The sequence below is a fragment of the Rhynchophorus ferrugineus genome, unplaced genomic scaffold (assembly GCF_030347505.1).
Source record: "Rhynchophorus ferrugineus isolate W39M unplaced genomic scaffold, kcgeb_rfMv2 rfM4, whole genome shotgun sequence".
NCBI lineage: Eukaryota > Metazoa > Arthropoda > Insecta > Coleoptera > Curculionidae > Rhynchophorus > Rhynchophorus ferrugineus.
In genome coordinates this window covers 31799220-31812559 of record NW_027472583.1, presented here as the reverse complement: position 1 = coordinate 31812559, position 13340 = coordinate 31799220, and the positions used below count along the sequence as shown (strand labels likewise).

Genomic DNA, 13340 nt, shown 5'->3' with positions numbered 1-13340 from the left:
TATCTCATCTTATAATAGCCGTAGCAACTCTGAGTTTTAGTACATTTTGGCTCCGATATTTTACAAAATTTTAATATAAATAAAATAATTGAACAAATATTCTATTAAATATAATTTATTTTAACATTATAGTACATCAAATGCATTTATTATCGAAGAACTTATAACTACAATTAATTTTACAGCCGCAATAATTGACAGATTAGAGTTGTTTTATTATAAATACATTGAGCTTTTTTCCACACTAGTATCGGTAGGGTTCTAAGCGCGTTTTTATATGTAGTGCTATTCCTCGAAGACCTAATCTATATAATTAACAATTGTATATTTGAGTAATGTGTATTACCTTCATTAAAGAGCATATTTATGTTTTACGCTTAGTTCTTGTTTCTTTCGATGCAATGTATCCTTGTAAAGTCATTATGATATTACTATATTTCTCTTTAGTTTGTCCTATTGTTATTTATATACATCTTTCTTCATAAAACTACATTCAATTACTGCGGTCTCCTTAATGCATTTGCCATATCTGCAAAACAGTTAGTGTTATTTCTTTCCTCATGCAGGTTAACCAAACGTTCCTGTATATTCTGAACAATAACACACATGCGCATAAAGATTTCACACTCTATAATACAATTCCTTAATACTAAAGTATATTAATTGTAACTGACCGACTTTTAGTGCTTTCCTCTTTCATCACCCTGTCTTGGTAATCATCAACCTTGAATGATAAACCAACATTCATAAGGTTTTATTCAATCACTGTCACTTTCAGAAATAGTAATCAAGCGAATAATTAAGCTGTGTATTTCCAATCTATCAAAAACTTGCTCAAGATTCTATCTTTTGTCAATTTCTTCTTCAATGTAAGGTGCTATTTTCAACAATGTTTCTTTCCATAAATCAGACAGTTCTGGCTTGAATATCATCCTCGACCTGAATATTTATTATAACAATTCTGTGCAATACCCCGTATCAACTCAATTGGATTAAAAATGCAGTGATAGGGAGGAAGACGTAATACTCTGTGGCCATAACATTCAGTAATCTGATCTACTATGTATCTTTTCTCAGGCTTATTTCTAAATAAGTAAATTACATAAAATGCAATTAAATATTTCATTTATATTTACAAAGTAACAATTTGAAATAGTTCATTCTTTAAAATGATTTCCTCGAAACTTATTTTAAAGTATATAAGACATTCCTTAATTGCAGCCTTTGTTGATAAACTTGTTGGGATTTTCTCCACCAGTGTACTTTATATATTTGGTAGATATGGTGCATTGTACATAACAATAACTGTTAAGATATATGAACTGATGGTTTCTCCAACTTCTTAAAAAGATCTTGATTTTAAAATTACTGCAGAAACAAGTTATGGATTATTTCTCCATGGTAGTCACCTTTGGACTTAGAGGAAAACATTAATTCTGCACCAGGAATAAAACCATTCCTGTTTCCGGCATGAAGAACAATATGTCTGCAATGAATAAATATTATGACTAACAAAACCTAATCGTTAGTTATTCCAACATTTACCTTTTCCCATCAACATTCGTTGTCTTTACACTATATTTATTATCACCTTACCATGAGCAACCCAATGTACCATTCTGAAATATTCATGTCACATTTAAATATATAAATTAATGTATTTTTTCCTTGATTCTGTTAAATGTTTTTAAAAATTGTATTCTTTTAAAAGCAATCTCTGGAAGTTCCACTAAACCCCTTCGTGGGTTATCTTTACACCACTTAAATCCTATACTATCTAAAACTAGAAAAAACTACTTACTGTTTTATACATTTTGTATATTTATGGTATATTTGATCTCTGAAATACCAAGCTGATCTTGGTTTGTCACCTATTTCGTATAAACACGGTTTCTTTTGGTGAATTTAAGGTTATATTGTTTTTGATTTTTTGAGATATTTTAGTGACTGTGTTCGTACTAATATACAGTGCAGCTGTAATTATAATATTTTGAAGAATTTTTAGACCTTTGGCAAACGGACAACTCTTGCAGGCTCATTCCGTTACATGCTTGAACTTCTCTAACAGCATTCTACCTCTTTTTAAATAGAATAAAATTATAATATAATATTGTCTGTCTGTAAAACGAATTTACAATTTCAGACAGACATATATTGACACTCGTGTCACTGCTATTTTGAATTGACTATATGTGCATTTTTTTCGTCTCACTCTATTCCATTTCAAAATCGATCCGTCCTTATTGAAAAACTTCGTTGATGAATAAATCTGAATACTAATATTTATAATATTTTGTAATCCAAAGGATAAATTGTGTACTTAAGATTAAGATTAATAATTAGTCCGGAAAATTAAACAAACAACCTTCCATACTCTCAATTATTTATGTGTGGTAAGGGATTTATCCCCCAAATCCGATAATGGATTAATATTTTTCTTGTACGTTAGTGCAAAGAATTTATTTTCCATAAAAGTGGTTGTGAAATATACACCCGAATCAAGTTATATTTCCTTTTTTACCAGAGCTGAAAATGATAAATAAAAAACCTGCAGTCTGCAGCAGGAACCGATAATATTGGAATATATTTTTAAGTTTGAAAAATGGGTCTGAAACTGTCGATAACAATTTTATGGATCAGGTTCAATAATCCCTGATAATCTTATAAATTACCTCGATTTTTCTTGTGCGCCAAATTCTTTTTCTTTATGTTTCGTGATGGTTTAATTTTTTTGTTGTTTTATAACTTCCTGGGCCATTTACTCGATAGAAAACATTATTGCAAAATTCCGGAAGAATGCAAGTAGTTTTATAACTAGTTTTGCTTTATTTGTGTTGCCTAGATTCTAAAATCCGTCTCTTTTTAGGTACAAATATGTTCATTGTGAAAATTTGTTTCTTATTATTTTTTTTGTCCTGGATATTTGAAAAGTCTAGTACCTGCACATTTTGGTTCTAAGAACAAGTATTCGACAATTGACGTGGTACATTATCGACATTATTGGAAATGGCTATGAAGAGAAAAAAATGTGTTTACCTATGTTCTTGGACGTAGCGCCAGCCTTTGAAATCTGGTATAAGAAACTACATAAAATGTTATCGATTAAATATTATTAAAGTCTTACATTTCAGCCAGGATGATATAGTTAAACAAGAGGAAGCTTATTTAGAAATGAAACGAACAAAGGTGTAACGCTAAGAAGTGTTTTGGGCCTTGCTTTTTATTAATTCTCTACATTTAACATGCTACAACTAAAAATCTTACTATGGTGATGACACTGCGATACTTGCTTCTAGAGATAATAGTGAAGAAATAACGAGAAAACAGCAATACACAAGTTATAATATAAATAAGTGGACCCAGATATGGAGATTTCAAGATTAGGAGAGTAAATTAGTGCATATTGAATTCATCTGTAATCACACTGTTATAATAATAAATATGAATAATATGATGATCTCATACTTTAATAACCCTAACTACTTTGGGGTAAATCAAGGACCAAATTATAAAGAAAAGTAAAGAAAATGAATTAAAATACAAAAGTGCCGCTAATTTTTATTTTACAATAATAATAACAAACATTTTCAAGCTATTATTCTAGCAATGTTTTTAGTCATAGCTTGGCTTAGTTATATGCCATTGGTATGTTCTTATTACAAGGTAATATTGAGGGACAATATATTTCTAATATAACAAGTTAAATTTGTGTGAGTTCATTTTTAAGGGTTTAAGCCGCCCTAAGCGTTCTTTGTTAACAAATACCAACCCCACTATTCACGTGTTGCTTTCTATACAAATATATAAAGTCAGTTAAATCAGCGGATTAATGTATAAAAAAACCAGTTTAAAATAAATAAAGCCTGAGAATAACCATGTCGCTTTCATTAATAATATTAATTTCCAGAAAATATAGTAAATACCATTGTATTTTTATATATTATTATCGAGTTGGTTGTCTCACATTTATATTAAAATGTCCAGGAAAACGTTTAGTATTAGTATTCAGTAGAAGTATTTCCTCATACCCTTAACCTTACCGAAATAATAAAATACCACTAAAGAAAAAAAACATCAATCCTCTTGAAAACCATTTAATTTAGGCAATTCAATCATCTGTATGTGTTTTATTTATGTTGTGTTTTTTTCGTAAATCCAAATATTTCATTTGATTTCTGGATTTTGAGAAGGCATATTTGTTGGTGTTTGTCTATATGACTTTGAGAAGAAAGTAACTGCATATATAGTCCGCATATCCAAAGTAGCAGCGAACTCAATTCATGTCATTTTAAGACGTCAAAATTTCGCAGGAGTTTAAAGTATAATGAAGATCTGAAAATAACCGTGTGGCTTTTATTAATAATATCAATTTCCAGAAAAAATCGTAAATACTATTGTATTTTTATATATTCTTATCAAGTTGGTTGTCTCACATTTATATTAAAATGTTCACGAAAACGTTTAGTATAAGTATTCAGCAGCAGTATTTCCCCATACCCTTAACCTTACCGAAATGATAAAATACCGCTAAAGAAAAAAAAACATCAATCCTCTTGAAAACCATTTAATTTAGGCAATTCAATCAGCTGTATGTGTTTTATTTATGTTGTTTTTCATGCCACATTTAACTTTGACTTTTAGTTTATTTTAACTTTTATATATTACAGCATGCTAATATAAATAAAATAATGAAAGAAAAATGTTATAAAATATCATTTATTTTAACAGTATGCTTCACTGTTCACTGCTACCTTGGATAGGATTTACAATGAGATTTTCAGATAATTCATTTTGTTATTTGTTGATAATTTTTTTTGTATGTATTTGAAGCAATTTTATTAAACGACTTTAACTATTCGGATAGTTTTTGAAAATTTGTAATCATAATTTGTAAATCGTTGAAAATAAACAGTTTGCAACGCGATGAACCCAACATTAAGTTTAGAAATTGGTAGCTGGGCCGAAATTCCCAGTTTTCAACTTACATCAAGCTTATTTTATATCAGCAAATACTGAGACCAGTGTGGAGCTATGGAATTCAGCGCCAGTGACTCCAATGTCCAAGTAATTCAGATACAGTTCCGAAATAAGGTGCTGAAGTAAAAGGCAAATTATTTTTTTTCTATTCAATATAATTCCCTTCAAGAGTGATAGACTGACTATATAGACCCTCCAACTTTTCGATACCATTTTTGTAGTTCGATTTGTCCTTTGCTTCAAAATAGGCCTCATTTTCATCGATCACCTCTTCATTCGACGAAAATGTCTTGCCAGCGAGCATTATTTTTAGATCTGGGAACAGAAAATAGTCGCTGGGGGGTATATCTGGAGAGTACGGTGGATGAGGAAGTATTTCGAAGCCCAATTCATGGATTTTTGATACGGTGCATTGTCTTGGTGAAGCAGCACTTTTTCTTTAAATGCGGCCGTTTTTCGGCGATTTCGTCCGTCAAACGGTCCAATAACATTATGTAATAGTCGCTGTTGATGGTCCTTTCTTTTTCAAGGTAGTAAATGAAAATTATTCCATGCGCATGCCAAAATGCCCTTGGCGGCTGACTGCTGCTTTTCCCATGCTTTGGAGCGGGTTCATCGTGTGCAGTCCACTCGGATGACTATCCATTGGACTTTAGAGTGAAATGATGGAGCAATGTTTCATCCATTGTCACATATCGACGCAAAAAGTAGGATTTATTACGCTTGAACATCTTCAAACAACAACTTGTCGTTGTTTTTGGCCAAAAGTGAGCTCGCGCAGCAGCAGATATACACGTTCAGTTGATATCTTTGGAGTGTCTGCTATTTCATTCAGGTTCAATTTACGGTCATTAAAAATCATTTTGTGGATTTTTGAAATATTTTCGTCGGTAACCGCCTCTTTTGGGCGTCCACTGCGTTTACCGTCTTCTGTGCTCATTTCACCACGTCTAAGCTTAGAATACCAATCCTTGATGGTTGATCTTCCTGGGGCAGTGTCTAGAAATGTCTAGATGGTTTATCCGGACTGGGCCTACTGTTTAAGGTGAACTCTGAACCATGGTCCTTGGCATTAAGCCTACCGACTGGCGAGTGACCAACTTTGGAGATCATCCCAGAAGACATCTGGTCTTACCTAGCCGGGTTACTGCCGTGACTGGGAACAGTTTCCTTGTCGGATTTTGCATTTTTGCCTTAGTCTTTAATTCACTTGAACTGCAAGAACGTTTTTAAAGTGAGGCCTGAAAATATATAAACGGTAGCTCTTTTATGGATAAAGTCAGTATTCAGAAAAAATCTCGTAAATATCATCATTCTTAATTAGGTGTACTAGCAGAAATTATGTATATTGGTATACAAATTGGTTATTCTACGTTTATATTCAAATATCCATGACAATTTTGGTATTACTATTCAACGAGAATAACTTTAATTTCTGCAAAATGAGAATACAATTCCTTAAGAAAATACCAGAACATACCCCTTCCCCCCAAAGAACCGGAAGCCATTTAATTTAGGCAATTCTCCCACCCGTATGTGTATTATTTATGTCGTTTTTTTTTCGTCACTTTCTCGTTTGATTTGAACGTTTCTTAACTGGAACAACATCGGGGGGTAAATAAATAAAATTAATGTCGTCGCTTGGAACTGTTTTTTTTCCTGTCTCTTTCTTCTTCTCCCCGTAATACCACCACGGTAATTCCTTGTGTGGTGTCATTGCACCCCGGAGATCAATAAGACTGGCCAGACAATAATTTATATTTGTAAGATAAATTATTTCTTTCTTTTGGTCGAGATACTCTCCTTTTATCGCGTTACTTTTTCGGTTTCTTCTCTGAGACTAAAATATTGTCGGGGTTTTATTATATTAGGTCCATCGACAAGAAAAAAAAGGACTCGGCCACTTTGTATTAATTGTTCTATATGATGAGTTTTTGTCTGGTTAATAAGTTTATTTAGTTTGTTGTTTGATATGATTGTTATTTTAATGAAGTTAATTTTGTGCCCAACATTTTATTCAGTTAACAAAGGTATTTTGTAATAAATATTATCTGAAGTCGATATGAAGTTGTATAGTGGTATTTAGTCATTTTGGGCAAAATAAGTGCAACGTAAATACAAAAACTTTTTGGTGGGATTAATAACATATATATCTAGCAAACACACACACGCCTATATATATATATATATATATATATATATATATATATATATATATATATATATATATGTATATATATTATTCAGTGCAATTATTATTATTAAATTAAAAATTATAAAATTATTAAATAAATTATTAAATTAATAATATAATAATATACTATTATAAAATATAATTTTTTTAAAATTACAGTACATCTAATGCATTTATTATCAACGGACCTAAAACTACAATTAATAATATAGTTTTAATAGATTGTTTGTTAGGGTTTTCTTTTATTATATTTACATTGATTGTTTTCCATGCCACATGTCAGTTAAAGTTCCAAGTGCGTTTTTTATATATTTTGTGTTTTGAATTAGATTAATAATAATACAGCGAATTAGAATGCATTAAAACAAGCAAAGCGTTCAGATAAAGTTTGTCGGTATATAACCTGTAGTTATCATAATTACTATTTTCAAGAATTTCACAGGCGTTTGACAATTGGACGACTTTAGCAGGCTGATTCCGTTAGATGTTCGGACTGATCGGACAGTCTCTTTTTAAATAGAATAAAATGAGAAGGAATATATTGTTTGACAGTAAAACGAATTTGCAATTTGCTACAGGCGCATATATTGATGACATCAGTTTAGTGTTATTTTGAATAGACTATACAATATTTTTTATCAATAAAGTGTTGAGTCACCAGTTGCTACTATTTTTTTGCGCAAGACCTTTCTAGAGCGCCGGAATAGTTTCCAACGGTATTTTGTCCGATTCTTATACCAACGTATCCGCCAATTGCTTCATTGATGTTGGAGATCGAAAGTTTCCTCATTCCTCATTCTTTGCTCTAAAACAACCCATAAGGGTTCAAGGATGTTGACATCTGGGGATGCTCCTCACACCACGATTGGACTTTTTTGGCTGTTTTTGGGGCATTATGAAAATGTGGCGGTATAGATAGCGATATGTTAGTCATAGTAACTTCGAAGTAGTTCGGCCAGTCATAACGAGAGGACCAATTGAAAACCGAGATATTGCCGTTCAAATTATCCTCCATGTTTAACTGTAGGAAGCAGGCAGTCCGGATCATAGGTTCCTTTTGTGATCCTAAACCCAGCCATTGCTAGGAAACAATGTAAACGATGATTCTGCAGACCGGAAGAAATTTGTAGGTTTAGGAGGTTTTATGATTGTTGCACCATTTATTTCACAGCTTAGCGGTGGCTCGAGTTATAAAGGGTTTCGCAGTTCCAGTCCTTTCATAAATGTTAAAACGTTGAATGTTTGTCGGCATGTCGGAGATCGTAAATTTCACCCATTGCTTGTTTTGACCATCGTATAAAAAAGCCTATAATACGATACGCGTTACCTTATTTATGTGGAATCAGTGTTGCCAACATGCGTCAATAACTATTATTTTGCATTTTATTTTATCTACCCCCTATATATACGTGAGTCCTAAATTTACGTGCGTTATAAGATATTGATATCAACGATGCGGATGTTACGATTAGTATGATAGAGGAAATTAATTGGGTGTATCTAATTGTTAATGAATGATAGGGTCCAATAATGGGTTGTTAATGAAATGAAGAGAAGATAATTCATGATGAGTAGCTAATAGGCTCCGTGGTTGATATATATTGGAAATATATTTCTCGATGATCTACTGCAATTAATGTGCTTGGAATATCAACACAAGGTTTGTTTAAAATTACAAATTATTTCCCATTATGGAGTGGAAGGTGGATTTTTCAAGAGGAGACATGTATATTTCAATATTTCTTGGTATAATAAATCCTCGTCATACGCGGCTTCAAATTATATTGGAATATACAAGGAATATATCGGAATATTAACAATGTGCCCGGATATCTGGAGGACTCAAATTTAATCGATCCCTATGTGAAAGTGCAATTTTTATCTCTTAATAAAATTTCACTTCTGCAACCACTAAGGCGCACTTTAGTCGTATCTTACAATATATGGAAGCAAATCCTTCGTGAATTGTTACCAAAAGTTAATATTGCATTACAGTAATATTGCAAAATAGTTTAATATTGCTCATTGTATAACCATTATTAAAGATGCAGTGAGTTACTTAAGACCATTATCGATATCTCAGCATTGCCGGACCAAGAAGCCGAAGACACTCACATTTTACAAGTTATACATTAAATATATGTAGAAAGCTTTCAAGATCTTCAGTCAATACTTATTGAAGAAGTTTTGGCCGCTGATAGTAATGAACTCACTGAAGACGAGCTCGTTGAAATTTTGGAAAGCAGTACAAATAATGAATCAAATGATGAAAACGATATTTCTCAAAAATTAGTTGAAAAATCAACTACGTATTTAAGTTTAGATATAATAAATAAGATTTTGTTATCTGCAGGATTTACTTTTGGACCTGGATCCTTCACTGGAAAGAATTATGAAGTTTAATAATGGTCTAGAGGCTTTATAATAAGCGTATAAAGAAGCGCAGAAAGACATTAAGAAAAAAATGAAACAGTCAACAATCTTTTCATTTAAAAAATAGACTTTTCTAATTACATAACTTTTTAACTTGCGTTCTATTGGTGTTTTTAGTTATTTTATGTTTTTATCAGAAATTAAAATATAAGTAAAAATAAATATTATATTTACGTACATTTTACAGTATATGTACTTAGAATTTTCTTCATTAGTGAATAGACAAATAAATTCAACTATAAATCTGATAAAATTACATCTATTTTCTCCTTTTAATCCGTACACGTATAGATCCCCCGCAGATAGCGAGGTATTACTGTAATAGTTAAAATTGCACTCTTCTGAATAAAATAGAATTTTGAAACTTGATCTGAAACTGACGGAGAAATCCGCGAACAGGCATAAAAGATATACAGTTGAACATAGACCTCATTCAGCATCATTCTTTTTTGAAGTCGATTAATAAGATATTTACTTAATGCTACATTACTTTATCAATAAGTCGTGTGTTTTTTTTTGTTTGGCGTGAAACTCAAATGACCGTAAAATTATGGGAGAATGTGGTGAATAATTGAGAATATATAAAGTAATGATAAACTATTGCTGATTTCCAATGTAACACTGCATCTGTTTTAACATACTTCATTTGGAAACTTACATTATATCTTTTTATATTCTTTATGTTTCATATTAATTCATCAGAATTAAAAAAGTAATTATATGTAATCTTTTTATATGGAATTATCTTTTTCAGGATTGATAATGGCGAACGAGATCAAATAAAGCTATAGGTAAGTTTTTGTTTTGAAGAAAATCTTTTACGAGATTATTTTAATGACAATTTTTACAATCTTGTGAATGTTAATTAAGTGTTAAAAGAAGTTTTGTAAGGTGAAAAAAGTTCTATTAGTAAAAAGATAATTAGTGATTCATAGAAAATATGTTTAATTATAATTTAAGCCTAAGCCTTAAAACTAATTAACTATGAATATTTTTTCAATACTGGTACTGTCTTAATTCATATATCAATTCATTAACTTAATCACTAATGTTTATTTCCACATTATTATTGGTTGGTAAGCTCTTATAATATTAATATATATATATATATATATATATATATATATATATATATATATATATATATATATGTTTTTAAACTAATCCCTGTCTCTTTCTAAATTCCTTCTTTCTCAAAGAAAACAAAAAATGTTCTCTCTAATTGGCATACGCAGAATAAATACGAAAGAAAAAAAAACAAACTATGTTTTACGGAGGTTGTAATTTTTAAGGATTTCGTTTTCGCCCCGGAGGTAGAAATATTTTAGCGTTATCGAGGGTTGTGGAAGTGGAGTGCTAAGTCCCGATAAAGAATGGTGTGTATACAAAACCTACTAAAACACTACATGCTTTTTATTTTCACACTCAGACTTTCAGAAATAATGTTCTATTTCTGCAGTTATTATTTTATACTCGTTTCATATATAATAAACTATGTAGAACTTTACAGAGACTTTCTGAAAATTCTGATAATTTAGATATACGTTCACTACTTATTTAAAAATGTTTAAAATGTTTACCGATACTACATAATATGATATCAGATAAAAGAAAGTATTGGCAATTTAAAAATTGAAATGCTTTGATTTACAACTGTTAAAAGGAAACGAAAATATGCTATTTTAAATATAATTTAACAAAAAAATATTCAAATAAATTATCAATATAACTGAAATTGAATATTTGGTGTATAATTGTTGAAATTACCAATATACTTAGGATTTCTAAGACAGTAATCTTACTTGAGAATGTGAAGAAAATTGCCTTAGTAAGTCATGCCCTTTGTATGTTTTTAAATATAATAGTTTATATAGCATGAGACTGCAGAAAAGGTAATTACGTCCTTTTAAATTTTATGTGGTCATGTAGTTTGATTAACGATCTCTATTGCTGAAAACAGCAGTCCACCAAACACTTTTAAAACAATTGTTGGTTTGAATTTGGCGATTTAAAACTAGTGATGTTAATATCAATGACAAAGGACGATTTATAGGATCAAAACTTTCGAAGGCGATTAATTGAAAAACCCATTAGACTCAAAACATTTTCAGAGAGCTCAGTAGTTGATGAACCAACTATTTCCATGTAATGGAAAACATCCAAAGAAAGCAAATGAAGCTACACGAACTAACTGAAAATACTATTTCAAACCATTTCATCATCACTGTCTTGTCGCTTGAAAGATTAAAAAAAATTGCGGTATATTGTGTCTGGCCCTGAAAATTGACTCCATCACTAATTGGCTTAGTGAAAACTTTGCCTCCGTTTTTGAAGAAAAGGTGGAAGTGTGAAATTTGGTACGGTTAAAGCTTATATCGAGAAAGAATTTTTAGGCCTAATACTTGTGAATAAATATATATATTCTAATAAAATGAAAAACGCACAATAAAATGAAAATCTGCAACCTGGAATAACCGTCAGATCGGTGACACAAAATATTTAAACAAGTTTAGTTAAAAAGTTTATAACAAAAATTAAGGAAGAAAGTGAGTGATTGAAACATTATTAAACGAAGTTATATACTTTTAAGCAGTGTTTTGCTTTACTTTCGGTTATTCCCATATTGTTGGAATGATTAGAGCGTTATGACAAATTTGGATGAAAACAACTAAGAATAATATCAGGCAGTAAGATAGACAATAGAAGTAGGCAATTAAGAATACCACCTGCCATATACCGGTAACTGCTTCGATGGTGTAGTGGGGGCAACAACATTTTATTGTTGTTCTAGTTTGGTTAAAGTATTTGTTTCATTTCAACACCAGTTTGAAATCAGTGCCGAGCCCAAACGATATAAAAATAATAATGTAACTTTATGACTTTACACAAAAATAATTAGGAACAAAACAAATCTAATTGCTAGTACCGGCATCATTATTTTAACTCCATAACTAGCAACTGATCAGTTGGTAGTAGTTAGAATAATATTTTAAATAGATAAGTAGGTTTAGGTATGTATTAAGCTAAATTGTGAGTACGTAGTAGAATACAAAATACATGTAGTAGATAGGTTAAATAAGGTTTTTGTTTATTTTTATTTAATTATTATAATAATTATTCTGTACATATTTTATTTTAATTTTTTTTTATTTTAAAAATCTAAGTTTGATTATTTTTTACATTTTAGTGAGTTCCTTATTTATTTTTTGAAGCCGCCTCAATTTTTTCTACATACGTATTCTTTTTTTGAAAATTATTCAAAAAAATTCCATACTGTATTTTTCAAACATGGTATTCTTGAAGCCTGAAAATATATATTATGTGAAATAAAGACGATCTCGCGTCTTTTTACGGTGTTGGGTCAACCAATACCAAGATTTCAATACACATAAATATAAGTTTACGTGAGTTATATGGCCTTACATAACCGTAGATTACAATTGATAAATAACACATTCGGCACCGTATTTTGAGTTCTCTAGTTTTATTTTGAAATTTGCATTCATTTCTATGACAATATAAGCGTATGTAATGTGTAGATACGATCTGCTATGCGTAGCCCATTAATCTTTGAAATTTATATAAGCTTCAGTTTTTTAGTACTCGCTAACTCCAACAGCGATTGAGATAGTCTGTATTCCCTAGGTTTAATTTTGCTGTCTCGCTAGTGGTCCGGTCGTTTGAAAATGCTAACTTATTTGAACCTCGAGGCAAATTTTCCTTCAAGGCTGAGGGG

At 30.7% G+C, this 13340-nt stretch overlaps 1 protein-coding gene across 7 annotated transcripts in view; it reads left to right on the top strand.

Annotated features, from left to right (window-relative positions):
* FMRFaR (FMRFamide Receptor) overlaps positions 1 to 13340 on the top strand; it is a 327763-nt gene that overhangs the window by 133080 nt on the left and 181343 nt on the right. For 4 of the 7 annotated variants that reach the window (XM_076402262.1, XM_076402261.1, XM_076402267.1 and 1 more), the window contains one exon: positions 10359 to 10395. The exons of the other annotated variants lie outside the window; for them this stretch is intronic. The gene's annotated coding sequence lies outside the window, so the exon portion shown is untranslated. The remainder of the gene's footprint in view (positions 1 to 10358; positions 10396 to 13340) is intronic. 7 annotated transcript variants of the gene reach the window in all.